General features: G+C 44.5%; 1 protein-coding gene across 7 annotated transcripts in view; it reads left to right on the top strand.

The window, feature by feature from the left end:
- The window catches only part of LOC135898392 (thrombospondin type-1 domain-containing protein 7A-like), an 818,428-nt gene that overhangs the window by 132,610 nt on the left and 658,658 nt on the right, over nt 1–27,160 (top strand). Inside the window, exon 3 of one of the 7 annotated variants that reach the window (XM_070537606.1) lies at nt 7,773–7,829. The exons of the other annotated variants lie outside the window; for them this stretch is intronic. The gene's annotated coding sequence lies outside the window, so the exon portion shown is untranslated. The remainder of the gene's footprint in view (nt 1–7,772; nt 7,830–27,160) is intronic. 7 annotated transcript variants of the gene reach the window in all.

Genomic DNA, 27,160 nt, shown 5'->3' with positions numbered 1-27,160 from the left:
GAAAGCACCTCGATACCATTGTCGAGAACGAATGCAGCACGGCACCTCAGCGGTCATGCCCATATTATTACTGTAAGAAAATGGAACATGCGGGAGTTCGCCAACCGGCGCCTATATGCCATGGACCCACATATGGCATTGCACATTTACCTCGTTATAACCGATGAGAAGAAACGCTGCTGCACCGCTGGCGAGTAGGTGTTTCTTTCACAAACGCCTATACTCATTCCAAATTGGAATGGCGGACAGCCCCAATTGCAGCAGATGTGGTGTCGAAGAAACAACCAAACATATTCTGTGTGACTGCCCGACATACGAAGACGAGAGAAGTATCCTTCGTACAACTTTGGGGCAGTTGGACGACCGTCCTTTCACAGAGGAGAACTTGGACCCGTGGCCTCGTGCGTCTGCTATGTGCAAGGCCACAAAGGCTCTGGTGCGTTTCTTGAAATGCACAAGCCTGTACGACCGCCTGTGACTGACTCCGTGGTGCACGCTTGTGTGCGTAACAGGGGAAACTGTGACATTCTTTCTTGCTTCTCTTCTTGCAATCCCGTTTCCCGCTTCCCCAGAGCAGCGTAGCCTACCGGCTCAGCCTGGTTATCCCCTCCGCCTTTCCCTTGTAACTCTCTCTCTCTCTCTCTTACGTTCACGAATGGATGATTAAGATGCCTGCCTACGGGCGGCGACATGTTCAAAACTGCACTAGTGGTGCTGCCAGTTATGAAATGACGGCACGCTTGTGCTTTTACGAATGGAGCAGCGTATTTCAGCTACATGCGCAGGCATTGTAAAGATGAAAAGTTCAAAATAAGGTGGCCAAGCGTAAACACATTTTTCTTTTCTGATTCATTTCGGAGAAAGATATTTTGACGTTCCAAGTACCTGTTCGCCCAAGAAAGTATGTTCTTGTTTGTGTTTACACAGCTTGGCTTCGGTTTAGTGGCCTGCTGCGAGGAACTGAAGGCATATTTTCGTCTGACTGAAGAAAAGAAAAGACAGGAGAAAAAGAAAACAGTAAAGGATATTGCACAAAATTACGCTTACGACGCAGTGATTTTCGACATTAATAGAAATCAGGATCTTCGCTAAGTGAACGATTGTTATAGATTAACGACAAGCTCCAATTTTTAAATCGCGGAAAGGTCATCGTGTGAATAATCTTGAAACATATTATCAAAGTGAAGACTGAGAAATGTCGCGCAAGTAATTTCCACATTTTGAAGTATTCCGTCTAAAAAGGCGGAGTTGCGCCTTTGTATCAAAACTTACCAAAGAATAAACTGTGCGAATGAAAGACTAAGCACTCGTATTGTTTGTATTAATTGTAAGTGTTTTTCTATTTGCTTCTTTATTTTCAAAGAAGATAGCAACTGTAGCATGGCAACGGTAGCGTACCTCAATGGCTCTCGAATTGTGTGTGAGCGCGTTCATGACTCACTAAAAAAGAAACAAAGAAACAAGAACGGTGCTTGAAACATTTCTTTCCCGCATCGCAGTAATGTGTAGAAAGAAACTTCCTTCTACCGTTTTTATTTGAACTGGCTGGTTAGGCGATCGGCAATTCGCCTCCCGTATGACGAGCTATACCCTATATGCTCAGCACAAAGCGAGTAGTACTCCCGGGGTATGCTAAACGCTGATGACGATCACAGCGTCGGAAATATGCTTTGGTCTGGGAAACAAATATTGGGCTAAGCTTTGAGACGCTCTAAAACGGCAAAAAGGGCGATACCAACCCCCTATATTTACTGCAGCACTTTACACATTTTTTTTTTCCTTTCTCTCTCTGTCATCTTTCTAACCCCTATCCCCTATCCCCAGTGTAGGGTAGCAAACCGGAGACTCATATCTGGTTAACCTCCCTGCCTTTCCTCTTCATTCTCTCTCTCTCTCTCTCTCTCTACACATGCCGTTCGCATATGCAGAAGGGTGCGTCTGCCGCACAATTTAATCGCTTCGAGCAATCTGGATTTCCGAGAATGGCATCACTTTCTGTTTTTGACGGTATTCAAGCGTATACATCGAATAGGACATTGCGATTCAGCGCAATCGAGGGAAAAAAAGCAAAGGGTAAAAAAAGAAAGGAGCAGACGTGCGCTGATTGCATGCCTTCACAGAATGGCGCACATAATAAAGAACATGGTATTTAGGTACCGGCATTGTGGTGCAGTCGCTATTAAAGATCTGGAGACTACAGACGTACCGAAAGTTTTCTTTCTACTACATGCTTGTAGCCCAAGCATGGAGCTGCAGGTGAAGCGGCACAGCTAATGATGGCGCGTTCGACCAATGCGATGCACTGACAAAATTTGGGGTGTTGCAAGATTGCCCAATAAAACAATATTTTCTGGCTAATGCCGCTGTTTCTAAATCTGTTTGCTTCCGAGGGCAATTTCTATGCCTAAGGTACCATGGTTTTCTTAAAGCTGTGCACCATGCTCGAAACTAAACCTAACGACCTCGCCCTTTTCGTTATCGTGCTTGAAGAATCTGCGCTTGTCTTCTAAAAGAAGAAGATAAATATTGTTTGATGTTTGATGCATCCACAATGCATCCACAATGATCATAAAGCGCGAGATTACTGATTGAAAGAAAGTCACCGATATATGGCATGCTATGCGGAAAACGTGGCTTATCGGAAAATGAGCAAACGCACGGCTACTACTCAATGTGTGAAACATTGCTCGCTTTCAAGAACATACAGCAAGACACATTATACCCGCGCTTTAAAGAACTATTATTACATTATTACAGAAAGAAGTTAAGAACGGAATTTATCCCACCATGTGGCAATTTGAAAAGAAAACCTGTTGTGCAATTTATGATTTATTTACTGTGCACGTGATACTGTGAAGGCATTGGCGCATGAGCGGCGCCAGCGACGTTTTCACGTAGAATGCGTAGATACTGAAAAGGAAATAACAAGCCGGCACTGAAAGATGACAAGAAGAAAGAATGTCAACTATGAATTCAAGTGACATAAATGCACTAAAGCAAACTTAATTACGTTGGAACATTATATCAGCTCTCATTGGTACACTGAAGACAAAAAACACTCGTAGCGCTTGTCCCGTGTTCCTGCTTGCCTCTGTGTCATTCTTGCGCGATGTATACCAGTTTGTACAAAAAAGACGGCCAGGTCACAGAAAGGCGCATCAATTGAGGCACAGGAACACACACACAAAAACACACACACGAACACACACACGCACACAAAGTTCAAATAAAACGCAGGCAGTTGACATAGGATGATGCATACTGCAATCAATAATTTTCGACTATAATACTTCCTTCCAGAAACCTCTGGAAGGCCGCATTTGAATGGCTTCGTAATGTCTGCTGGCCATATGCCTGCGATATTTTTGAGGCTCAAGGGCCTGCAGCCCAATTTAGACTGCAGGCTCCTTGTGCTTAGTATGTTTCTGCTTAAGTAAGAATCATTCGTTAAACCTCGCATGTTGTACAATTTCGTCGATTTTTCCCACCTCAGTATATGAATGTTGTATTTGTTTTGAAAACATTCTTTACAATTAAAATCTTTCATCGCTATAGCCAACAATACCGGATTTTAATGAAACCGAAATGTCTTTTTCTTTTGTAATTAATTTTTCGTATCAGCAGCGCCAAAGCAATATCACTATATCAGACTGCCGAAAACTGCATAATATCTATGCATCTATATGTACTTAAGAGGAAGCTTATGCTCTGGGAGCTCCGATCTTGGTGCATTGAAATGAAGGAATTTTTTTGCCGTGTTAGTTCTGTTAGAGTTAATGGCATTTAGAAGCAAAAAAGAAAAAAAAGAAAAACGTGATATAATGATTGTCGGCTGTAGATTTTTGAGTTAGGTCATGAGTGTACTTTTACAAGAATTTGCGAAAGTAAAAAGACAATTCAGAAATACTCAGAATTGCAAGGTGGAGGCGTAATAAGCGCTAAAAACAAAATCATAGTTTTCTGTACTGCATCAGTTGGGAGCATTGTAACATACCGGTTAATTGTGAGTAGCACTTTTTGCAAAATAGACCTAAATATAATTTATCATTTTTATTCGCTCCATGCGGCCTAACAGATACAGTAGTTTGCAAAACTGTGATATATGTTGTTGTTGCATAGTTAAAGGTGTGTCTAAACGTTATTAGAATTTACTAATGACAATAAATAATACTTGAAGCAATTAATCAATATACTCATCACTCATCATCAGCACTCATCACTCGGTATAATTTAGCTTTTGCTCCTAAGTGCAACAAAGTTCATTCATATCCGTTAAGCGTTTATTGGTAACAGGCAGGAACATTTCTTCGTTTGAGGAGTATAGGCTCATTCTTAAATTTTTACAGACCATATACATTTTGCGTCGGACTCAAGGTACAGCAGTGATAATGCAGCAAAAGTAATTTTCTTCACCGATCTTAATCAAGCACATTTTAATCAAAGAACATTTAATAGTAAGAAAGCAGTTTTTTAACAATCTTGAATGATAGACAAAACGTTCTGTTGTTCAAACCAAGTGATGTCATGCAAACCTATTGTTGTACAGATTGGCCCTTTCTCCTTTCAGGCAGCCAGTATTATATTAATGTGGAAGCAAAGTTTCGTCGCTGCTTATTTACATGCTGTTCATAAGCTCACAAAGCCTAAGCAGTATTTCATATCAAGATAATGTAAAACTTGTTTACTTTTATTTCTATCCATGGAGATTACATCTACACACTCATACACAGACACGCACACATGTACGCACAAGAAACAATAACAAACAATGAACTATTATTCGGGTACAAGATAAGTCGTATAGTAATTCTGTAATAATTGGTTGTATGAACTATCCCCAACTGCAGCTTTGCTCCAGCATAACAAAAATGCTACTATGGGCTTAGCGTTAAGTTTTCTGAGCTTAAATCAGAAATGTGTTATAACAAAGTTGGAGTATCAGAAATAATTGTTCGAGATTTTATGGATAAACGTGTCTCGGCGTTAAGTTCTTCTCAGACCGAAGCAGCGAATAATAGGTGCGGTCGCTTCATAGAATCGCTGAAGCATCGTACTCGTCTACTCTTCAGATTTCATGCACTGCTTTAATGGAGGCTGGAAATGGTGTGTGAGTGCATTGCGTGCCTTGGGGATGGTGCATTGCACAAGTTGCGCTGCAAAATGCTTGAGCTTGCACTCGGGTTTGCTTGTTATCTAGCCAACTCGAGGTCACAGTGTAGTGCCTATACTTATCTTTTACCCCAGCACTTTGCCATTTCGCTGCTACGTGTTGCTTTGTACCTGCTTCACCCGTTGAACAGGTGTTTTCCTGCTGGCAGCAAACTTCGATAATAAAGCAGTCTTTCATAAGTATTCAAGATGCACGAAGACGGTGAGACTGGCATGAATAGGACATGATCAACAGTTCATTATATGCGTATGGCCTGTTCTTTCTTCTGGTTCCTGTATGCGTTTGTCAGAAAAAGACTGGGAAAACATAATGCAAATCTGCGAACAGGATGAGAAAGGTATGCTCGAGACACATTACAGAAGAATTCTGACTTTACGTTGCACATTTCAAGGGCTATATAAAAAAGTGCGGTCAGTGCACCCTCAGTTACGAGCAAATGCCTGGTGACGTGCCCAGAGGTGCCTTACGCACCTCAAAACTACTGCCTCGATCTCCACTTTTCTTTTTTTTTTCTTGAAAGATGAAGCTTATTACTTTAACTACTTCTTGCACCGCTGGTTTCAGTGCGTTTTCCGGCTGCTTTCCTATTTCAGTGCCAGTGAATCTGGTAAGTGAGAACGGTGCGGCAGTTACGACTCTGGCGACCCGCCAGTTACGAGATTTCTCGGGGAAACTGTTTTATAATTCAACAGAACAAATGTGGATGAGGCCTATAGGGTCCCACTGAGAGCAGTTTGGGAAGCGCTGAAAAGAACTGCTTTATTATGCAGTCATCTTTCCGCGTATCGGTACTCTTTGTTCAGTGGGACTTTTCGTTTTCCAGTCAGAGGTAAATATCCTTGTCATCGGTATATTATGCAGCATGTAGAGGCGAATAACTTCTTTTCGTCTGTAACTTTTTTGTCATCTTTGCATAAATCATCCTTAGCGAGAGATGTGATTGCACGGCATTTCATTATGCGGCCTTGCTCAGGGGCAAGACAAGGAAGAAAGGAAAACCGAGACAAGCGGCTTCACGAAATGCTTCTTGAGGGAGGGCACGGTTTGTGGCTCGTATTTTTGTGACAGTTTCTGTCTGTGGTTAATGTTACTAAACTGATATTATAGCGAAGTTGGTTACAAATAGCGAGTGCATCAATAAACGTACGTGCTCCTCTGCCGAATAAAATGCGATTCGTTCATCAGGCTACGAAGATTATAAGATTATGAAGACTGGGATTGTAAGAATGTGATTACGCTGGGCTATAGTTTCAGAGATTTGGAAGGGATACGAAGAGAAATAAAAAAAAGAAAATGATGGAGCTCTCAAGCGCTGAAAGGTAGCTTTATGTGATATGTTTTGCGCTATATGCAGTAGTCCTTTGGTTACGCATCTTAGTTGACGGTCACTTCACATTTTTTCCCCCGCACTTCGTACAAGTAATAAAAATGGCCTAGGAATCCTGGAACTGCGTAAAGAAGTTTAAGCAACGTGCGACTCATGCGTACAGCTTTGAATTGAGGGAAGCACATTCTGCATTTGAGCGCGGGGCAGCATATACTATAGCGCCCTTCGTACAATGGCCTGGACGAGTAGGCGGTAAAGTACTCTAGTGCTCATACGTATACATTAAAGGAAAGACGAGAAGTTAACCAGAGGATATCTCCGGTTGGCTACCCTGTACTGGGGAAGGGAAAAGGGGTACGAAATTTGAGATGAAAATAAGGGAAGACTGAACAACATAAAACTGGAAGCACTTGACGTGTTTATTCAATAAGGAAAGTGCTTAGGAAATTGAGCTATACCCCAACACGTGGTTGCTCAATTCGCCGGAGTTCATGGTTGCGCCTCCTCGAAGAGGAATAACTTCTATTTCATCAGTGACATCCTGCTGAAGTGCCTGCCTCACAATCCTGTTGTATGCGCTCGATCAGCAACGCTATAGCTCCGCTCGCGATATTTTAAGAAGAAATTGTCACCCCCTAAAATTCTGCTTGAGCGACTATAATGATCAGTTTGGAATAACGATTCTGCTTCGTATTTTGTTTGACCCCGCATTAACAGCTAACATTTTTCACTCTCTTCGCTGTGGAACCGGCGATGGTTAGGGCGTTTTAGTGCTGTAGCAGAGGGTTATCGTGAAGCGATGGCGCCCTCCATCGAGGATTCTAACAGCATGTCGCGGACAGGTTGATCGGAAACAGACGCTCGCCTGCTCCAATGTTTCCATTAGGCCAAGAGTCTATCCAGGCAGGGTTAATGGATGCGCCCTAGTAGATGAGCATATGCCCCCTATTGCGACACCGGTTACTTGAACCTCGACCGGCTTTACTACTGGAAAGCGTGGCGTTGTTGGCAGGCTGCAGGCGCCCGGGAGACCATCGCGACTAGGTAGGGGTGAGACCATTTCTAGTGCTAAACTTGCACTGTTAACGGGTAACGAAGTAGAAAATGAAGACGAGAATAACAAAACGATACATTGCGGGGCCGCTTAAATAGTCTCGCTAAAGTTGTAGGTGGGATTTCGCTCACGCCAACGTCACATGGTACGTAGAGTATCGGTCGGTGGTTGGCGACTTCTCCCTCTCACCTAGGCGATGTTGCACCTGCTTGTCTCTGCAGGCGGTAACCCGTGGCTCTCTATTGGTTCGAGGAAGGAGGGCCTCTACAGCAAAGAAGGTGCACACACAAGCGGATGCGACGCACTACATCTCTTGGAATCGGTCAACCACATTGTTGTTAAGATAAACGAGATTATACATAAATACAAACCAAGTTGGTAAATGTACCTAATACACGTTGATGCTTGTCTGCGTCAAGAGTAGGTCCATCTTGCATTCTTACTTGAGCAACGATCAATTTGCTGATAGCTATGGCCTCCATGTTGACATCGGGCGATAAAACACAGGAGACAATGTGTTTTTATTTTGCCTCGTTGCTTCTAGTGTGTCTCTGCAGAGACCTTACAGACAGCTGCGCGGAGAGCAGTAACAGATGGAAAGAGAACGCTCACAAGGCTTCCCACTGAAGAGAAACTGCAGCCATTTGCACGCCAGCTACACTAATCCGCTTGCTCAGGGCACGTCACGTTCATGCAAGTCATCTTGTGACTAATCTGAAACGTCAAATTCTTGATTGGCTCACGCCGGCAACTACGTGGGCAATTTCGCTAATGACATGCACGATTCACACGCGACGGCCTCAACTACTGCTCGTACGTCGTGCCCCGACTTCCTCATCACGCGACGAGGACTACGTTGTTCCGGGAAGTAGGTTGGTGAGCCTAAGCCAGCAAAAGTGACGCCCGCCCGTGCTGGCGTCGAATTGCCTTACACAGTTAGAGGGAAAGCATAGATGTCGTTAAAGTCTAACGTACATTTGCTTTCTCTAGTGTTTAAAATGTCTAGACAGCCAATAACTCCTTCACGAAGTCATCTATTGATTTTGGCGGGTGTGAAGAAAATGAATTACGTGGGCACCGAATTGGTCGTGCCGTCTCCTTTTCTGTTTAATTAGATGGTCACACTGGATACTCTTCGATAACCGTAGGAGGCGTACTGTTTTACGCTGTTTTCTACTCGCCCGATTTGCTTACAGCACAATAAATATATATATATAAAAGGATTTTTGCAACAATATGGTGCACTGAAACAGGGCTGAGCTTTTGTAATACACAGGATTTTGCACGTATTGCAGCTCTCGAAGCACACTATTGTATTTAAGTACGCTACACGTGTGCACTGCCGGTTGCTTTCCGTGAAAAAAAAGCGCAACGTGCAACGCCTACCCCTTAAATAAATGCCGTTGGGACTTGTCAAACTCAACATAATTAAACAAATAAATGTTCACTCTATGAAGACTTGCTTCTAGGTTATCAAATTAACACAAAACATGGTCTTAAGTGGATAGGTGCATACGCTCCTTCTTCATGGGGGGAAAAAGCATATTTTCTTACGCATGCTTCAGACGCAGTGCTATCCTAACCTGGCCCTTTTCCACACGATCACTCCAGAGGCTTTCAGCTCTACTTGCCCCGACTGTGGGGCTGTTAGCAATCTCGCACACATGCTCTGGCGATGCCCCTCGTTACGGGGACCCAATCGCATCACAGAACAAGAATGGAGCTCTGCCATCCGGAGCTCAGAATATGCACGTCAAACTTGGGCTGTCCAGAGAGCCCACGATGCGGCGGTTAGGCTCGGCCTACCAGTCCCCACGTGGGAGCGGGCCGCAGCTCTGCCCTAGGGCAAAGCGTCTCAGGACCTTGCTTTTAAAGTTCTTTGTCTGTCTGTCCCGGCAGGCGCTGCATTGATTGCGATGGCAAATTATTAGACAGCTATAAGAAGTCAGGTTAGCAGTTTTATCGGCCGCGCAAGTTGCAGTAAACATTCGATCGCTAATTAAATCACCAGGAATGGTGCCACGCGCACGAGCTAACGTGAACGAACCTCACTCGATGACCGCGGATGCTCGTGAGAACGCTGGCGCGATGAAGAGAGGCCGAAGCGGTGGGCGCTTCGTACTGCATCTAGCTTCAACGCATCTCCGAAACCTGAGCGTATACGTGGCAGCCGAAACTCGAAAAGGCGTGCGTGAACACAACGTACGCGAAGCTACAAGCCATTTGGGCTCGAGTAACGTTCGTAGTCGCCGCAGATTAACTCCACATGATAGGCCGCGCGCGGCCGTCCTCAACCGCATCATGCGCAGCCTCGCCCGGACTATTGGAGAGGAGAGTCAGGAGGCGTGGGCTAACCTGACCACACGAATTAGTGAGGTATCATAATATAGTGAGAAAACTAAGCACAACTTGCTCGGAAGTTAAAGGGCAACCACCGTGACCTAAATGTCGTTTAAAACAAGGTGCTTCTGGAATTGAAGGTTCGAGGTGCCTTGCAGTCCTCGATATTGCATTCCAGTGGCCTCGTTAGAGTGTAGGCGGCGAATTGACGCGGATGGATGCGCGACGTAGGGATGCTGGATTTCGTATGGTCGCTTTCAGAAATCGCTTATGGCCGCTTTAACTACATGCCACAGTATAGCTCTAAATTCGTTGCTTTGTTAGCTGCTGCGGCGCGGCTGCGGACACAAGGGGCAACTCGCGCATGCGCAGTGCGAACATGCAGGTCCAGATAAGTGCTGAGAGCACGCTTGAAGATTGGTTTGGAAAGTGTGCGTGAGGAAGCATGGCAGACGAGGGCTTCTCGCTCGTGTAAAACCCTTCAAGTCACGAATTGTACTAGAGAGGCTATAAATATGTCCATAACAGATCATTTTATTCCAAGGGCATTGCATAGTCCTTTAAACACAAGTCAGGGTGGTAGTATGATGCTTTGTACATGTTTTAGTGAGTTCTTAATTACAGATTAGAAATATCAATTAGGTTGCATTCATTTAATGTTGTATTTCTTTTTTCATAAAGAGAACTGCATGACCTGCTCAAGGCACCTAAACAAGCGACATATTGGCTACCTTTAATACGAGAAACGATTATTTAACGTGACGCAGCACGTCGAAAATCCCATAAATCATGGTAGTGCCTTGCCCGAAGTGGTCATGTGCAGAAATACTCAGCGCTCTAAAATAAAATGAAAGCCACGTTGAGTATGCTGGTGGGGCAATTTAGCCGCAGCTAAGTCTCATATATTTTTTTCTTGGCACCACTGGACAGAATTGGCAAAGATATATCGCATGCACAAATGCGTAAACCGCGATTGTTAGGGTTAACACTATCGGTTACATGTAGTCCACGTTTATGTAGGGTATCTCCAGCGGTGTAAATATTTTGTTTTGATTCCTAACACTTGTAACATTTCGCAGTAACACAAACTATTTACAGCGATTGCAAACAGTAGCTCGACATGATAGATGTTTAAGTGCGTCGTTCTTCGAAGCGTTTGTTGCCATCGGTATGTACTTTGCAGACAGCCACCACAGATGATTGGCTCAGCGCGCTATATTTTGAACCCATTCTCCGTCGACTTTGGCTTATACAGGGTGCCCCAGCTAACTTTAGCCAGAGTTTAAAAATATGCGAATGCCATGTATCTGGACAGAACCAAGGTAATGTTTGCCGTCGCTTGGAGAAACTCAAATTATTTTCTTCGTTCCGCATAATTAGATAATTATCCATAATTAATCAGCTTCTGAAATATTATAATGAGATTAAAGTGCCAGCTTTTTGGTGCACAATACGTGCTACATAGGAGTTTTCTTCATATCATGAAAGAAGCCCGCAAATGCACGCAGAATTGTCGCGTGACGGGCCGCTCGAGGCACTTTCCGTGTATTCGCGGGCTTCTTTCACGCTCGGAAAAACGCTTTTAAGTAGCGCGTATTGAGCAACAGAAAGCTGTATCGGGAGTTTTTCATGTCGCTCTACAGTTTTCACATTGACACTTTTCATCTAATTATAACCTTTGAGAAGTTGATTAGTTTATTAGGACTAATTATGTAATTAGGTGGAATGAAAAAAAAATAATCTGAGTATTTCCAAGCGACGGCAAACGACATTAACTTGGTTCTGTCCAGCTTCGTGGCATTAGCATAATTTTAAATTCTGGCTAAAGTTAGCTGGGACATCCTGTATATAATGATGCATTTTCACGCTATGCTTCCCTAAGGCCATTAGCGGGCCAAAATATATAAGAGCCTCACTTGAGGTCCCAAGGTTAGCCTAACTTGCTCTATTTTTCAATCACGACAGTCCTTTGAAAAAGTTATAAATAAAGTCTGATATGAAGTTTCATTCGTCATCTTTTTTTCTCAGAAGGGTGCTTGTATTTAGACACCGAAATAATAAGAATACGCCGAAGTACCTAACGCAGGTCGCACAATTCCAGTTCGAGACCCCAGAAAATTGTCTCGTGCGTTTTCGGCAACCAAGCTTGTCAAGGAAAAATAAGTACTTTGTCCTAAAATTTACTGTAAGTAGGTGTTCTTGATGTGTTCGAATATTTAAAACGTGCCTCGTGCGACAAGATCATGTCGATCATGTCAAGATAATCTTTCTAATTTGTTTAGCTTTGAAAGTAATTGATCAATGAACGTGTTAACTGCGTAGCCAGACTAATTCGGTAGGGTCCCATATATTTGCAGGCTATATATTGCAACTCATATTGCTGTCGTCACCCGCTAAACTTAGCGGAATGTTTCCGCAGACAAAATCGAAAGTCTTTTGGGAGCTCTGTGTGTAGACATAAAAAAGGTGTTTCTGCGGGTAAAATGTTAAGAATACTGTATTATACAACATTTCAATTTTTGCTTTCGTACTCGCATGCCAATACCCGCCGCGAGTACGTGAATGCGCGCTTGTATAACCCGACCAAGACTGAGCGATAACACGCTTTAGACGATATTTCGATCACAGTTTTTTAATGTCTATAAAGTAGAACGAAGCATTTCGAGGAGGTTTAGCATCCCCAAGGTTTGCCGCGCACTATGATCTTTGATTTTTGCTCCATGATTCTTAATACTCTCTTATTTTCTTGATTAAATCCTGATTTTGCTATACTCCTTGAAACTCGGCTGCACAGCGAAAGGCGGAAAGAAGGTCCGCACTGAGTGAACGAGCACCAGAGAAAATCACTCGCTGGCTCAGTGGTTCCAAAAATGGAGCGGCAGAGCAAATGTCACCCTGCCACATCAGCCGTCCAAACCGCACGAAGCTGGCCTATAAAATAAAATCTCCGTCTCAGATGTTTGGTTGCTGTTTCGGACGTTGCGGACGCCTTTTCGCCGTTCACGCGATTTGACGGAAGGCTCACCAGGCTTTCTTCCTTTTCTTTGATCGACCGCTAGGCCTGTTTGCTGTGCTTTTACAGCGTTTTGCAGTGTTAGAAACGGACTTTAGAGCAGGCGGAATGTCGTAATGGCAGCTGTTGATAACGTCGTAACTCTCACACATTTCGGGTATACGCGAAATTTGCGACGTTTAAAAATCAATCCGATGACTCGACGTATATGCTTCTGCCGTTAGCTGAGACTGACTGCGTTAGCAGACAAGAGGAGTGTGTCGAATATGGCTGTAAGTATAGGGCTGGTGAGGGCAGCGCATAACGTATATATGAAGTGGAAAACAAATCACCACCTACCTAAAAAAAATTTAAGAAATCAGAAAGCCGGCGCATTAGAACGTCGTGCGATATAGAGAATATGCCCTAACGACAGAATTTATACATAAGTGGTCACCCCAACCTTTTTATATAATCAAAACAACAAATTGACTACGTGAGAGCGACTGCCGTGTTCAGCCCTATGACAAAGGTAATTATGGTAGGCGACTTCCAAATTATTCTCTAACGTTTCACTTGCGTGAGTGGTTAGTCATGACCAGACCTGGAATGCGCGGAATAAGAGTAAGCGGTTTCTATTTAGAGATTCGTGTTGGCACATTTGGTTTTCACCTTGACAACTGGGTATACTCCTGAATTCTATAGGGTGTTCTTATGTTGCTATGGCACCCTTTTTAAAGAAATTTCCGACATGAAGAGATGTCGTACCACTCGTGAATTTCAAGAAGCAGATGCAAGTAGTAGAAAGTGGTAATGCGACGGATATCATGTTCCACCGTTACGCGTATTCGTATGGTAAACGTGACTCTCAAGCTTTTACTGCAGCCTGAGTGCTTACTTAGACAGCTTCCACTGAATTCATTAACGAGTAGCTAGTAAAGAACGTTCGAAAAAAAAAAGAAAAGTTGAGCCTACCCTGATTCTCCGGAGCATATGATAATTAACGTGTAATCTTCTGAGTGCTTCCTGCGAACGCGACGAATCCTTACGAACACGAACCGCTCTTTCCCTTTCTCGTCTCCCTCTTCGTTTCTATAGCGCTCTATGATTCAACTCGGAGCCACGCATCGCTTTTCGGGCAAAGGTTGCGACCCGGAATAATCGCCGTAGCGAGACGGTCATTTAGCAAAGTGATATCAGATTGCAGCGTTCCGATGCGGCGGTTTTCCGGGTAATGCTGCCTTGCCTAACCGAAACTGGCGCATTCAGCCCCCTTCTTACAGCCTAATCAATCACAGCGAGTCCCAAAACGGGCGTCGAAAGGGTGGTTTCAAATTGTAATCAGATGCGGGCATTGCCCACCAGAGAAACAAATAATAATCATAATAAAGAACGATTGACGATACTTAGTTACGTTAACCGTTAATTTATGTAGTGGTCTTACGTAACTTAGTTGTAGGACTATGTGCTCTTGCCATTTTGCCCAATGTAACACTTATCCGTGCCATGTTAGAGATGGTTTTCTTGAATGGCTTCATCACTGCCGTCTCGGGAGCTAACGAAAACGTCGGTTCAATAGCAGTTGTTCAGGTACAGATCGGGAAGGCAAGAAGATTAACCAGAGTTACGCCCCGTTTGCTACCCTGCTCTGGGTGAAAGAAAAAAAAAGGCTAATAAGAGATGAATAAGAAAAAGAAATTGTGCGCTTACTGCGCGCACGCGTGAAGTTTCACACTGAGGTGCTGCACCTCAGCATACGGTAGCAAACTTGAGCTGAATGATGATTGTCCACAAAACAAGTTCTCTTGCGCTTGTTGTGGGGTATGTTTGCGAATTAAGACAAATATTTTGAATAAAAAGAAAAAAAGATTGGCCCTTAACTCTTATTCCGGTCATCAGATTTGTTTCCAATGGATGGCAAGCAAAATTGAAATAACTGGTAAATTATAAAGGTGGACATAATGGCCGCTGCGACACACAGTTTTAACAAGCTGAAATCTACGGCCATTGCCAGCGTCGGACGCCAAAGCAGCACTGAGGCGTTAGTTACCAAGGGCCATGTCGTTCGATAAGCGAACAAAAATGTCCCCATTGTGTAACATGTAGCATTTGTTACGTTTCTCACCTAGCCTCGAAGTATAATGGGCTCCAGACATACTCGATTACATACGCTTACATCTCGATGTGGCATGCATGCTCCGTATTCTTTATCGGATGCGCAAGAAGGTCCTCTCCGGACTTCGTACATCGACACACCGGACGCTTCTGTAGGGCTTATCCTCATCGAATGCCCACAGTTTGATGACTATCCAGAGACCCATCGTGGTTGACGTCTTCAGGACTTCAATAGGCTTCCCTTAACGGTAAACATTGCTGGAATACTGGTTTAATCTCAATAAACAAAGAGAAGACGAGAAAGCCCTCGCACTTTTTAGGACAACAATTTGTACAATTTGTAATTCTACTCTGTCACAATGTAACATCATGTTGACTTTCTCATGTAACTGATACATCGCGTGCTTGAACGTGATTCTTTTTTTTTCTTACCTCGATTAATGACCATAACTGCTTCTCCACATTAGCAATTTTTCATGTTGTTTGCTATAAAACCGACGTTTCCGCATGAGTAACCTCTAATCAAAAGTCGTGCGCTCTCTCTGCATTATCTCATGATAGGCATACATTTGTAACTTTGGCATGCTATCTTTATTTATCGTGTGTGTCTTGTGAAAGGTTATATTTTTTCTGTCGGTATTGTTCCCTTGTTTATATTTTCTTTGTGTTTGGCTGTGATTTAGGGATAGCTGGTTCTTCAGTATCCAAACTTACTATAGTGTAGCAGTTAAACAAGGGCGACGACACGAGAATGAGGACAAACGCCAGAACAACGACGAGGAGGACGATGATAATAGTGGTTTCGTCCAGTGAAAACGCCTGTGAGTATTACCGAACATTTCTTGGTAGGTTGTCTGGCGGTGCCTCCAGTTCATCGCGTGCTAATAAACTTCCCCTATTGTAAAACAAACGCAAGTGGTCCAGAAAATATGAAAGTTGGAGACGCTGTTGAGGCGGCGTTTGCTTCTGGAAGGATTTTCTTGTAAACGACTGTAAACACGTGAGCAATAACATCAAGAGACGCTCTGTGACGACGGGAGGGAGTGGCGGTTTTGTGAGTCATCAAACCATTCCCCATTTCTATTTCTTTATTTATTTATTTGTTTACAAATACCTCACAAGATCTATATAGGAGAACTCTTGTACAGTTTAAGAACGGCTTGAAGCACATGACACAGACGCACCTGATGTCCATCTGCGACGACAGGCTGTTTAGTGATATCGCTGTAAATAATGTGAAAGCAAACATTAAGTCACGAAAAAGAAAGAATGTATAAACTAGAGGAACGTTCTGAAGAATAGTGTAAGTTCTTTACAATGTGGTGCATTGCATTCATGATTGCCTCCTGTACGTCCTTAACCTTTATAGCATCACATTTTTATCCATTAGCATTATCTTCAATACATTGCTTCCGCCTTTAAACTGCGCACAAAACTTTAATTAATAATGTGACGCATAATCTGTGCCACCATGAATGTAAGTAATACGGGTGCTACTCTTGGCTGCATTCTACAATAGCGCGTTTAAAAGCAAAAAATGTCAAGGAAAACATTCGTAAGCGCCAACGCAAGATGGATAGCAGGCTAAACATTTGCCTAACGAATCCGACTTGCGCTTTGCATAAAGCTTTAGCATTAGTCCGGATTTACCGTCCAGACTAACAGGGGCTGACTCCATTTGTAAATCATGCTTTATCTCCCCCTTCGAACAAAGAGACAAATGATGCTCGGAGGGAAGCAAACAAGTCGTATCCAATTACTTTTTCTGCTCATCCACGAGATTCTTCTTAACTCGGCTGTTTTTATGGATGCAGTATTTCTCCCTCCCAGACCCCAAGCCTCGCTTGCAAATGTGCCTGGGCGTAATCACACGTTATCGCCGGTTGCCTGTGCCGTCATGTTTGACAATTTTTCTCTTCTCCGCATTCATTTGTTTAAAACGCACTATTTTCAGAGACATTGTAGCGTGGTCGGGAAAGAAACACATGAATCAGTGCCATCTCTGCTTCTTAGCGATGAAATATGAAGCAGGCGGTTCTTACAGACACTTATTTTAATTGAAACAACACCTGCTTAAATAAACGCCGATTCAACAGCGTGTGGTACTGCGGAACTGCGTCTAAACATGCCCGCAAATATGACACTGGCGATGTTTGCTGCAACCAGCACAATTTGCGAGTGGTTGTGCTTGTGAAACGTCGGGAACGCAGAAGACGAGTAATGTTACCTCTTCGTCTACCAGGAGTTTTGGTCAAATTTGCTGTACGCTATAGCTTCAGCTACTTAAAACGGACGAAAATACCTTGGTTTGAGTGAAATCTCACCCAAAAATGACCACGAGTTAGAATTTTTGCAGACTGTGAACGGTTATAAACAGCTAGAAACATGCGATTTGAGCGGTCCAAAATTATGTCTATATGAGAGATGTCGCAAACTGCGCTAAGCAAGTACTTTGGTAACAGCTCTTACCGCCTGTGAAGGCCACCTATAAGTGCTTCCAGTAGGGGTGAAGAGAATTTTATTATAAAAGAACAGCTCGGAGGTCGCGCTTCCGAGAGAAGTGTGCAAATCTGCAAGCCCACCATGCTCAGATGATTTAAACGTCGCTACCGAAAGATGATTGCGGGAAGGAGGTGATTCATGCATGCATTCTTCTCCCTTATGACTCCGTAGTTCCTGCAAAATTTAAGTGCGGAAAGCTGCGTTACCTGTCAGAACTTGTTACATCAAAAGTTCAATTGATTACATGTAATTGTTTACTGAGAACAGTAATTGAATTACGTTGAGCGTTACCGAGAAAACAAGGTACTCGTTAAAATCAAAATTGCAAAAAATATAATTGTGCACAAGTAATCAAATGCATGTAATTCGTTATCTGTGTAGAGTCTGTGCAGACATGTCTGTGCAGAGCTAATGAAACTGGCACTCGTAATTATGTTGAACAAAATCTGAATAATGCGCAGTTATTATTATTATTATTATTATTATTATTATTATTTGTTTTGCACACATATACACATATACACAGGGAAACAGGAAAGGGAAAGCGAGGAGCAGGCTGGCAACTGCCACCGGAAGGGGCACAACGCCTGCCTACTCTTCTGAAGGGAGGCGACAGCAACACAGAAATGGAAGATAGGAAGGAGGGGAGGAAAAAGGAAAAAGGAAAGGAGAGCAACAGGACAAATCTAGAGACCAAAGTAGAACACTGCAACAGGACAAATCTAAAGACTAAAGTAGAACTCTGCAGCCGGAATTAAAGTGACGCCGCGTCGAACAGCCTCCACAATTATCAACCACGTCCATGGCTAGTTCGCTATGCGGCTGATTGTGTTCACGATGAGACGCCAAGTGAAGCTGCACGTAATCACCGTTTCGCGTAATCACCTGCACGTAATCACAGATTCACAATATACACTACAAGGTGTTTGAACCCGCCACCTCCCATCTTCGAAAGAAGAAGCGTTAGGGTACAGTACTGATCACACACAGTAAGGCCGGTCACTAAAGGTCACGCTACAACTGAATGTCGAATGTTCATGCTACAAACGTGAACCTAAGTTAGTTAGGTCTATAAAGGTTAGTAGGGCGCGATGGGCCTGATCACGTTTAGATGCACAGCCACTGGGGTATAAACATTCCTCGAGTGTCGCACACCGCAGGCCAAGGAGATGATAGTTTCTCACTAGTGACATGCGCTGCGCACTGAAAGCGGGACACTCAAGTATAAGGTGCTGAAGTGTCTCGTAACAGCCGCAAGACGTACACAATGGACTTTCCGCACGCCCTTGTCTGTATAAACGTTCGTGCACGTTCACGCAACCAACCCTCAGCTTGAGCAGTTGTGCTCTAGCGCGACGAGGGAAGCCTCGACCACGAACACGGGGCGGGAACGTTCCATTTGCGACGCGCTGGTCTGGATGCTGCTTGAGTAGGTGGCGACGAATCAGCAGACGAGCGTCATCAAGCTTGCACGTAATTTCTGGGCAGTCACAGTTGTTATGAACGCAACTTGAAGCGAGCCGATCAGCCTCTTCATTTCCGGCGATTCCTACGTGTGAAGGTATCCATTGAGCAACGAGACATACCCCACGTGATGTAATTTTGCTCGCAGAGTCATTAATGCTGCGCACAAGTGGACAATCAAGCTCACTGCGTTGTAACTTGCTAAGGGCAGCACGGGAGTCCGTAAAGATGACAACCTTCGATGTAATTAACTCCTCTTGCACGTATTTCAGTGCAACATTAATCGCTGCTAGTTCCGCAGTTGTTGACGAAGTTGGATGAGGTATTTGAAAGATACGTCGTACTTCTGTTGAAGGGCAGTAAAAAGCTGCAGAGGCGCCTTGACCGTCGTTGTGTACAGATGCATCCGTGAAAACTTGAAGATAATCTGGAAACTTTTCGAACAAGTGAGACTGAGCCAATTGAAATATTGCCGAAACAGCCATATCAGACTTTTTGTGCATGTCAGGGATTGTGACGAAAATGGGGAATACGTGTTTCGTGATACCTTTTGCAGGCGGAGACGTATCTGAAGCAGCATGTTCAGAAATGGTAGTGATATCCATAAATAATGCCGCCAATTTTCCCATGCGAGATAATGGGCGGTGAATCAGACGATCAAGGAGCGATTGACCATTCGATGCGCGGTGCAGACGCTCAATGTGATATAGAGCTCTCTGATCTGCTTGCAGCCTCAGGGGTAACTGATGCGCTTCAGTAAGTAATGCAATAGATTGCGCCTCACGAGGTAATCCAAGCATTAGTCGAAGGGCAACGCGATGATCTCGCTCCAGTTGGGCCATCAAACTAGGTGGTATGGTCAGAATTGGTAATGCGTACAGCATGCCTGAGAGTACAGATGACTGGTACACCTGAAGAGCTGTTGTTTGGTCGCAACCAGCACCTCGAGCAGTTAAGGCGGCCACATACTTAAGAAGGGAGTGCGATTTGCGTCGTACAGATTTAACGGCAGGACGCCAAGAGATGCGATCATCCACAATTAAGCCCAAATAACGGTGTTGTCGCACCCAGTTTATAGGCGTTTTGTCAAGATACAGTCGGCTCATTGTTCGACGAGCGCGTTGTTTAGGGTGATATGCTATTGCAGCCGACTTAGCAGGTGATATGAGCAGGCCAACTTCGCCCAAGTACTCCGAAGTAGCGTTGAGAGCTCTTTGCAAGCTTGCACGAAGTCGCGGACCAAGGTGCGAAGCGCCGCTTATCCACAGAGCAATGTCATCTGCGTAGACAGCTATGCTCACAGGGAAGTCATTGTCTCGAGGCAAACGACTTGGAAGCGCGGCGAGTGCCGCGTTAAACAAAAGCGGTGATAATACGCTGCCCTGTGGAACACCACACGTCACATTTCGGTATTCACTAGTTACTCCTCCGACACGCACTTTCATCCGGCGCTCCGATAGAAAATTATGCACAAACTGGAGCAGACGACCCGAAATTCCCGCGGTTGCAAGAGCGAAAATAATCGCCTTATGCGGAACTGAATCGAAAGCTTGCTGTATGTCCAGGAAGAGCATGTAGGCGGAATGCTTGTTTTCTTTAGCAAATTCGAGTGCTGAGACGAGGTCTGATATGCTGTCCAGAGCCGAACGGCGGCGACGGAAGCCACTCATGACATCAGGGAAAAAATTCAGCTCCTCTAGCCTGACATCTAAGCGAAACAAGACCATTCGCTCCATTAACTTGATGATGTTTGAAGTTAGGGATATTGGACGGTAGGACTTCAGGTGCCTTGCCGGACGCCCGGGCTTTAAAATTGGTATTACCACGGACGATTTCCACTCAGCAGGGATTACACCGGTTCTCCATACTTCGTTATACTCGTCCAATATTCGGTCATGGAAACTCTTATCAACGTTCCGCAATGCTTGATACGTCACACCATCTGCGCCTGGAGCAGTGCGGCGTTTGGAGAGGCTCAGCGCGTGTCGCAGCTCCTCAAGAATGAAATCTGCCTCGTCCATCTGGCAAGCTGGACCGTAGGAAGCGATTACGGTGCTGTGACTTGTCAAACAAGGAAGGTCGCTAATTATGGTGTCACTGGATGCATGAGAGACGAAAAAGTCTGCAAATGCCTCTGCTATTACTTTTGGTGACTGGCCAGTCGCTATGCTCAATGTAGCCGTAGGGTTCTTGCAGATTTTAGGAGTGCGGAGAGCCTTCAGTATGCGCCATACATTTCCAAAACCACTTCCAGTATGCAACGAACTACACAAAGCTTCCCAGCTCTTGCGACGAAGCTGTTTTGTATGCCGCCGTATGGCTGCATCAAGGCGATTGTATATAGTCCAGTCGGTGCGTCGTTTAGAGCGCTGCGCCCGTCTATAAGCACGCCGTCGACATGCGCGGAGCCGCAAAAGCTTGAGATCGGGATTTGGTTTGCCGATATTCCGTCTCCGTTGTACTGTAGCTTTTTGTAAGCACTCACTTATAAGTGTAAATAGGCTGTCTTGAGATGGTGCCTCTGAGATCAGCTGTCGGAACTTGTCCCAGTTAGTAATTGTATAAACGACATCCTGGCGACCCGCAGTATGTGTTGGTGTTAACCAAATGGGTAGGTGATCTGAGCCCCATGGGTCGGGTTCACATGACCAGGCTAAGCACACATCTCTCGTTGTTATCGCAAGGTCTATAGTGGAATGCTCCTTTCCTCTACCAATAAATGTAGGTGAACCGTCATTCAGTATTTGGAGATCATTCTTGATAATGAACTCGTTAATCTCTGCCCCACGATTGTCTTGGGGACGGCTACACCATCGTGGATGGTGGGCATTAAAGTCCCCGCATAACACAAACGAGGCACCACACCGAGACACTAAGCACTCAAGTAGCGATGTATCGGAAGAACGTGTAGGCCTGTGGTATATGCTTGCCACCGTTGTACACACACCTCTGAGGCTCACAGTAACAGCGGCACACTCAAACTCATCGTCACAGATGCCGTCTGTGTCAATAACCGCGAAGTCCAGGTCAGCACGAACGTACACAGATGCTTTTGAAGCATTGCGCGTATGCGCCGCCTCCTCACACTGGAAAGAGCCACAAGCTGGTTCCGCGCATCGAGTGTTACTGTGAACACCCACGAAGCCTGGCAATCGATATTCGTCTTTCCTGACGTTAGTTTCCTGAAGCGCTACAATGTCTGGTAGAGTCTTCATAGCGACTAGTCGAAGGACTAAATCAGCGTGCCGCGGTCGCATCGACCTGACATTCCATTGCAGCACAAAGGGGCGAGGCTGCTGACAACTGTTAGAATTGTTACCGGTAAAACGTCTAGCGAAGGCCGTCGAGGACAGGAACGAGTGCCTCCAAAAGTTGCTCTGCTGCTGACGCTGCTGGTGTCTGGCGACCGGCGATTAGAGATCTTATGACGTTGACAAGCATCTTTAGAAGATTGACAAAGAGGCACCTTTTACATACATGAAAAGGCGCTGTCGGTAGTAGTGAAACTTATTTTAGCTTTTCAATGAAACAAATTTTGAAACAGATTGGGAACTATGTGACATATCAAAAGCTTGTTTTTGAATTTGTGAAATCCATAGAACATTTCCTTGTCGCTTGCTTTTAAGTTTTTTAATCAAAAGAGGCGAGCGGCGTGCTTTATAAGTTACATGCACAAGTAATTACTTGTGCATGTAACTTATGGCAAAGGGCCTGTCAAAAGAGCTTAAGCTCTTTTGACAGGCCCTTTGCCACAAGCATTTCATGACCATATTGCTTTTTTAAATTTGTTTGGTAATTCACCGCCAACTTTCTTCTTCGATGTTACGAAAAAGATTAGACGATGGATACAACTTTCATTCTGGAGTGCATTTTAATAGATTGGGCGCAATCACGATTTTTCTTGCTAAGCTGATCGCGAGAAAGTAATTTCCTTGATTTGACGACGAGAGTAAAGTCGATGAAGAACAACGAGAACTTCTTGATTTGATGGGCGAAACGATGGAAACAAAAATGAGGAGCCCGGCACTATGCGAAAAGTAAGGAACTCATTAAAAACTTAATCGTTGCCGGAAAATTCTTTCTAGGTGAACTCCCCACACTTATTGCTGTTGCATTAGGATTGTGCCAGCGTTGAAGTTTACTACGATTGCTTGGGCTTTGAATAATGCTAAGTCATTCACTTTCCAACTCGTGAAGACATTGATAGAAACTTGCATATGAGTTCAGGGATAAGTACAACAATTACCTCGAAAATTTATTTTTGTGTTCGTTTTTGTTTCTATTACTCGCGCATAAATTCGAGGAATTGAAGGGCGTTTTACGAAGTTCGTATTTTTCGATACTAAGTACATTTTCGATACTTCTCTCACATTACATCTTCTTTTTACAATTCTCTGTTCGTACATAACGTAAATTAGAAGCACCAAATTCTCCCTATACAGTGAGCTATAATGTGCTGTTGTTACCAGATTATTTCCTAGAGATGGGCATGGCTTTAACCATGCAATTTGACTCGGACGCTGATAATTATAGTAGAAGCATTTGGCTTTTATATAGCTTTATTAATGCGGAAAAATTTAGATGATTGGAAATATTTGTGATACGTGTCGAATGTTTCTGTTGTGTGGAAGTTAAACCTGACTAAACAACAAGCAGTGCCATATCATAGCAGTTATATTACTTCGATTGCTTTTTCAGAAGCAACAGAAGCAACCAAGCCTCTAGAAGGCAACTTTCGCTGAACTGTTTTGGGACTGGAAAGTAATTCCAGAGTCAAATATTCGCGCAGACAGACGGCAAAGAATAGAATAAAGAGGGAGAAATAGAAATAGAAAAGAAAAGAAAGAAATAGAAATAGAAAAGAAATAAAGAGGGAGTAAAGAAAAAACGAGTGCTCTCAACTTTAACTTTATTTCCTTTGTTATCACTCAGCTGAGCTGAAAGTGCAGGGATTTACACGGCGAAGTGCTCAGCGCTAAAGTGCCAGCCGACGCTCTAGCTCAAGGAAGAGCCACCTGAAGTGCGCGGTAACTCTAGCGCCAACGGCTAGCGTGTAGTTTTCAACCGAGTTAACAGCCATGCCAAGTCAAGCCGTATGTATACGTGCGCAGAATTCACGAGAAACAGCAAAAAAAAAAAGAAGAATGACACACAGAGAAAGTGAGAGAAAAAAAATACTGAACGAAAACAAATTCGAAGCGAAAATTCCGCTTCAACATAGAAAACACAGGGGCATGGCAGCGAACGGAGAAAGCCGGAATCCAAAGTGCGGGAGGGAGCCAAATAAATAATAGAGGAAGTGAAGCGAGTGGAAAGTTGCACTCTCGTCGGGCCTTCGGGGACCTCTAGGGAAATGCGCGCCTTTGTGCGAAGAAGTGCGCGCAAACAGGACGGACGACGAGCCATCAAAGCGGGCGACGTGAAGGAAAACTCCGCGCACCGTTCTCTTTCCTCCTGCGTGCGCTGCACTCACGGTTGTGCATCGCGTCGCGGCCGAGCGTACAGGAGCCCTGTGTGTACGAGCCCCGCCCGAGCCCACACACCTCGACTTTTCTGAGCACGCTTCGCTGCGCAGGCTGAACGTTTATGCTGTCCTTATTCGTGAGCTTACTTATTTATTTTTGATCGACAATGCCCTGAGGCGGAAATTGAATCCCGGTCACCGATTGGGGGGGATGCCGAGCCGATGGCTTTATGGAAGTCTCTGTGCACTGAGCTGCGTCTTCCGAGACAACGAACAGGAATCGAGAGAACCGTGCGCTTTCGCTGAAACGCGTTGCATTTTATTTGGCGTACAAATCTTCGACCATATTAAAAAAATTTGGCAGAGACACTTAAGACGACGGCTTAGGTGTAGAATGCCAAAGCATTGTAGCCCCCTTGGTAACATTTTTCTTGTACACTCATTTTATGCCCGCCGTGGTTGCTCAGTGGCTATGGTGTTAGGCTGCTGAGCACGAGGTCGCGGGATCGAATCCCGGCCACGGCGGCCGCATTTCGATGGGAGCGAAATGCGAAAACACCCCTTTGCTTAGATTTAGGTGCACGTTAAAGAACCCCAGGTGGTCGAAATTTCCGGAGTCCTCCACTACGGCGTGCCTCATAATCAGAAAGTGGTTTTGGCACGTAAAACCCCATAATTTAATTTTTTACACTCACGTTACACACTAATGACGTGGCTGCACCTCGTCCCCATTGACTGCGAAGTCACGTGCAAGATGACGCTAGCTCTAGGCCACACATTTAGTAAGCCAGATGGCTGCGTGCCCGTTCTTTGTGAGCTCGCGGTGAGTTCGCGCACGCACGCGGAGGGTGGTGGTGGTGGTGGTGGTGAATTGTAGCAACAGGCGGGTTTAGCCTGGCGAACAAGGCCGGCAATTGCTCCGCCCGAGCGTCTCGCATAAAACCGCTGAAGGGTTTCACCATATGTCCATCAAACCAGTCTCTCTTAAGAAATCGATGAGGAGACGGGAAGTTTCTTTGCGGGCTATAACTGATCCCTCGGGAAATATAAGGTCTTGCAGGCGCGCATGCGGAAGGTCCTTGTTTTGCAGATTTTTCAAGAGAGTGTCTCTTTCATCTTGGAATTGCTGGCAGGACCACAAAAAGTGCTCAATGTTTCATGTCTCATTGCATGCCGTACAGTTCGGAAAATTGATTCGCCCCGTTTTAAATAACCAGGCCGGTGTATGCCTGAACAAGTAGAATGCGTTCACACAGGCCGGTCGCCCTCGGGAAAGACAAAAGTGCGGCGTACCGCGTTTGGCGCATCACGGTATTACTACGCGGCAGCGCTTGCACGTGGCGCATCCACCTTTTTTGGAAACTATCCGGAACTTGTCTAAATATTGTCTAAATATTGTATAATTTTGTTATGTTTTCTTTTGTACTTGTTCATTACGTATAAGTGTTATAAGACTGCAATTACCTTTGTTTTAAAAGCCTTGCTGTGAAGCCACTGCCAAGCGAAAGGGGGCGTCGGCTTTGTCAAGCTGTTTCTGACAGCGTTTTCTGCGCCTCCGCTGTCTGTATTTACACAAGGCAGAAATAAAGAAATTGAACTTGTTTGCGGCGAGTGGGCTTCCCCAGTGACTGGAGGAAGTCACGCACCGGCGGAAGTCTCGGCTTTCCTCTCTCCCTCGACGGGATACGCCAGCGTTCATATGCACAGCGTGAGGCAGGCTTGTTGTACGTAACCTAAATACTACTCAAAATGCTTTATCCTAAATGCTTTCCAATGTAATTTCTTGTATTATAAGTAATTTGATAGCTCGGTGTTTATGCTCTACCTGAAGTACTTATCAGAGTGGCTTGTACTCAGTATTTAAGATATGCCTTTCATCATTGTCAGGTGCGGTATCAGCGCGCAACGAGCTTGTTGCGGCGGCGGACGCGGTGGGCACAGAGGGCCGGTTCCTCGGTTTAATAAGCAATGGCTTGGAGAAAGCGAGCGCCGGAAAGTTCCGGACCTTTTGACGAGGGAAATGACGAATTTATTTATTTATTTATTTATTTATTTATTTAGTTAGTTAGTTATTTATTTGAATACGTTCAGGGCCAGTAGGGCGTTACAGAAGGGAGTGGTAACAATAAATAGAGAAAGAAAAACGCAAAGCAAATATTAGGTAACAAGTTTAAGCGCATTTTTAAAGTAATGGGGGTTTGCAATAGATACAGTGGAGGTGGGCAAGAGTTCCAGTCATTATGAAAGAATAAAAGAATGGAAGTGTTGAGGGCTGCCGGAGCTTCCCATTGTATTCCACGAAGAGCAGTGCTCAAAATTTGAGCACGATGGTACTTTTTGTCCTTACAAAGAGTCTCAGTCGGTGGGAGAACAAATGTGTGATGCATCCTTTGTGCGGTAATCGCATTTACAGAGTGAATCCGTGGATGTCACTGCTGTACAAAAATACCGGCCAGATGGTCCAACAAAGTTTCTGACTAAACAACTTCGCCGCGCCATCGTGCGTATCTGTCGAGTGCTCCTTCAGCATCAAAGGAAAGGTGTTTACAGACTGCAGGGGGTAAGTTGTCAGATGGCAACTTTGAAAAACAGTTCCTCCTATGAGCCAGTAAATCTTTCTGGTAAAAACTTCGGTTCGTTCTACTTTAGTTTAACACTTCGGAACAAAAGTTATCTTGTAAGCATCGTCGAAGTAACAAAATACTTTTTTTAAAGATATTTATTGCCCTGTC

Source organism: Dermacentor albipictus, chromosome 4 (assembly GCF_038994185.2).
Source record: "Dermacentor albipictus isolate Rhodes 1998 colony chromosome 4, USDA_Dalb.pri_finalv2, whole genome shotgun sequence".
In the NCBI taxonomy this organism is placed as follows: domain Eukaryota; kingdom Metazoa; phylum Arthropoda; class Arachnida; order Ixodida; family Ixodidae; genus Dermacentor; species Dermacentor albipictus.
Note: the sequence above shows the minus strand (reverse complement) of the source record. Positions and strands in the feature narration are given on the sequence as shown.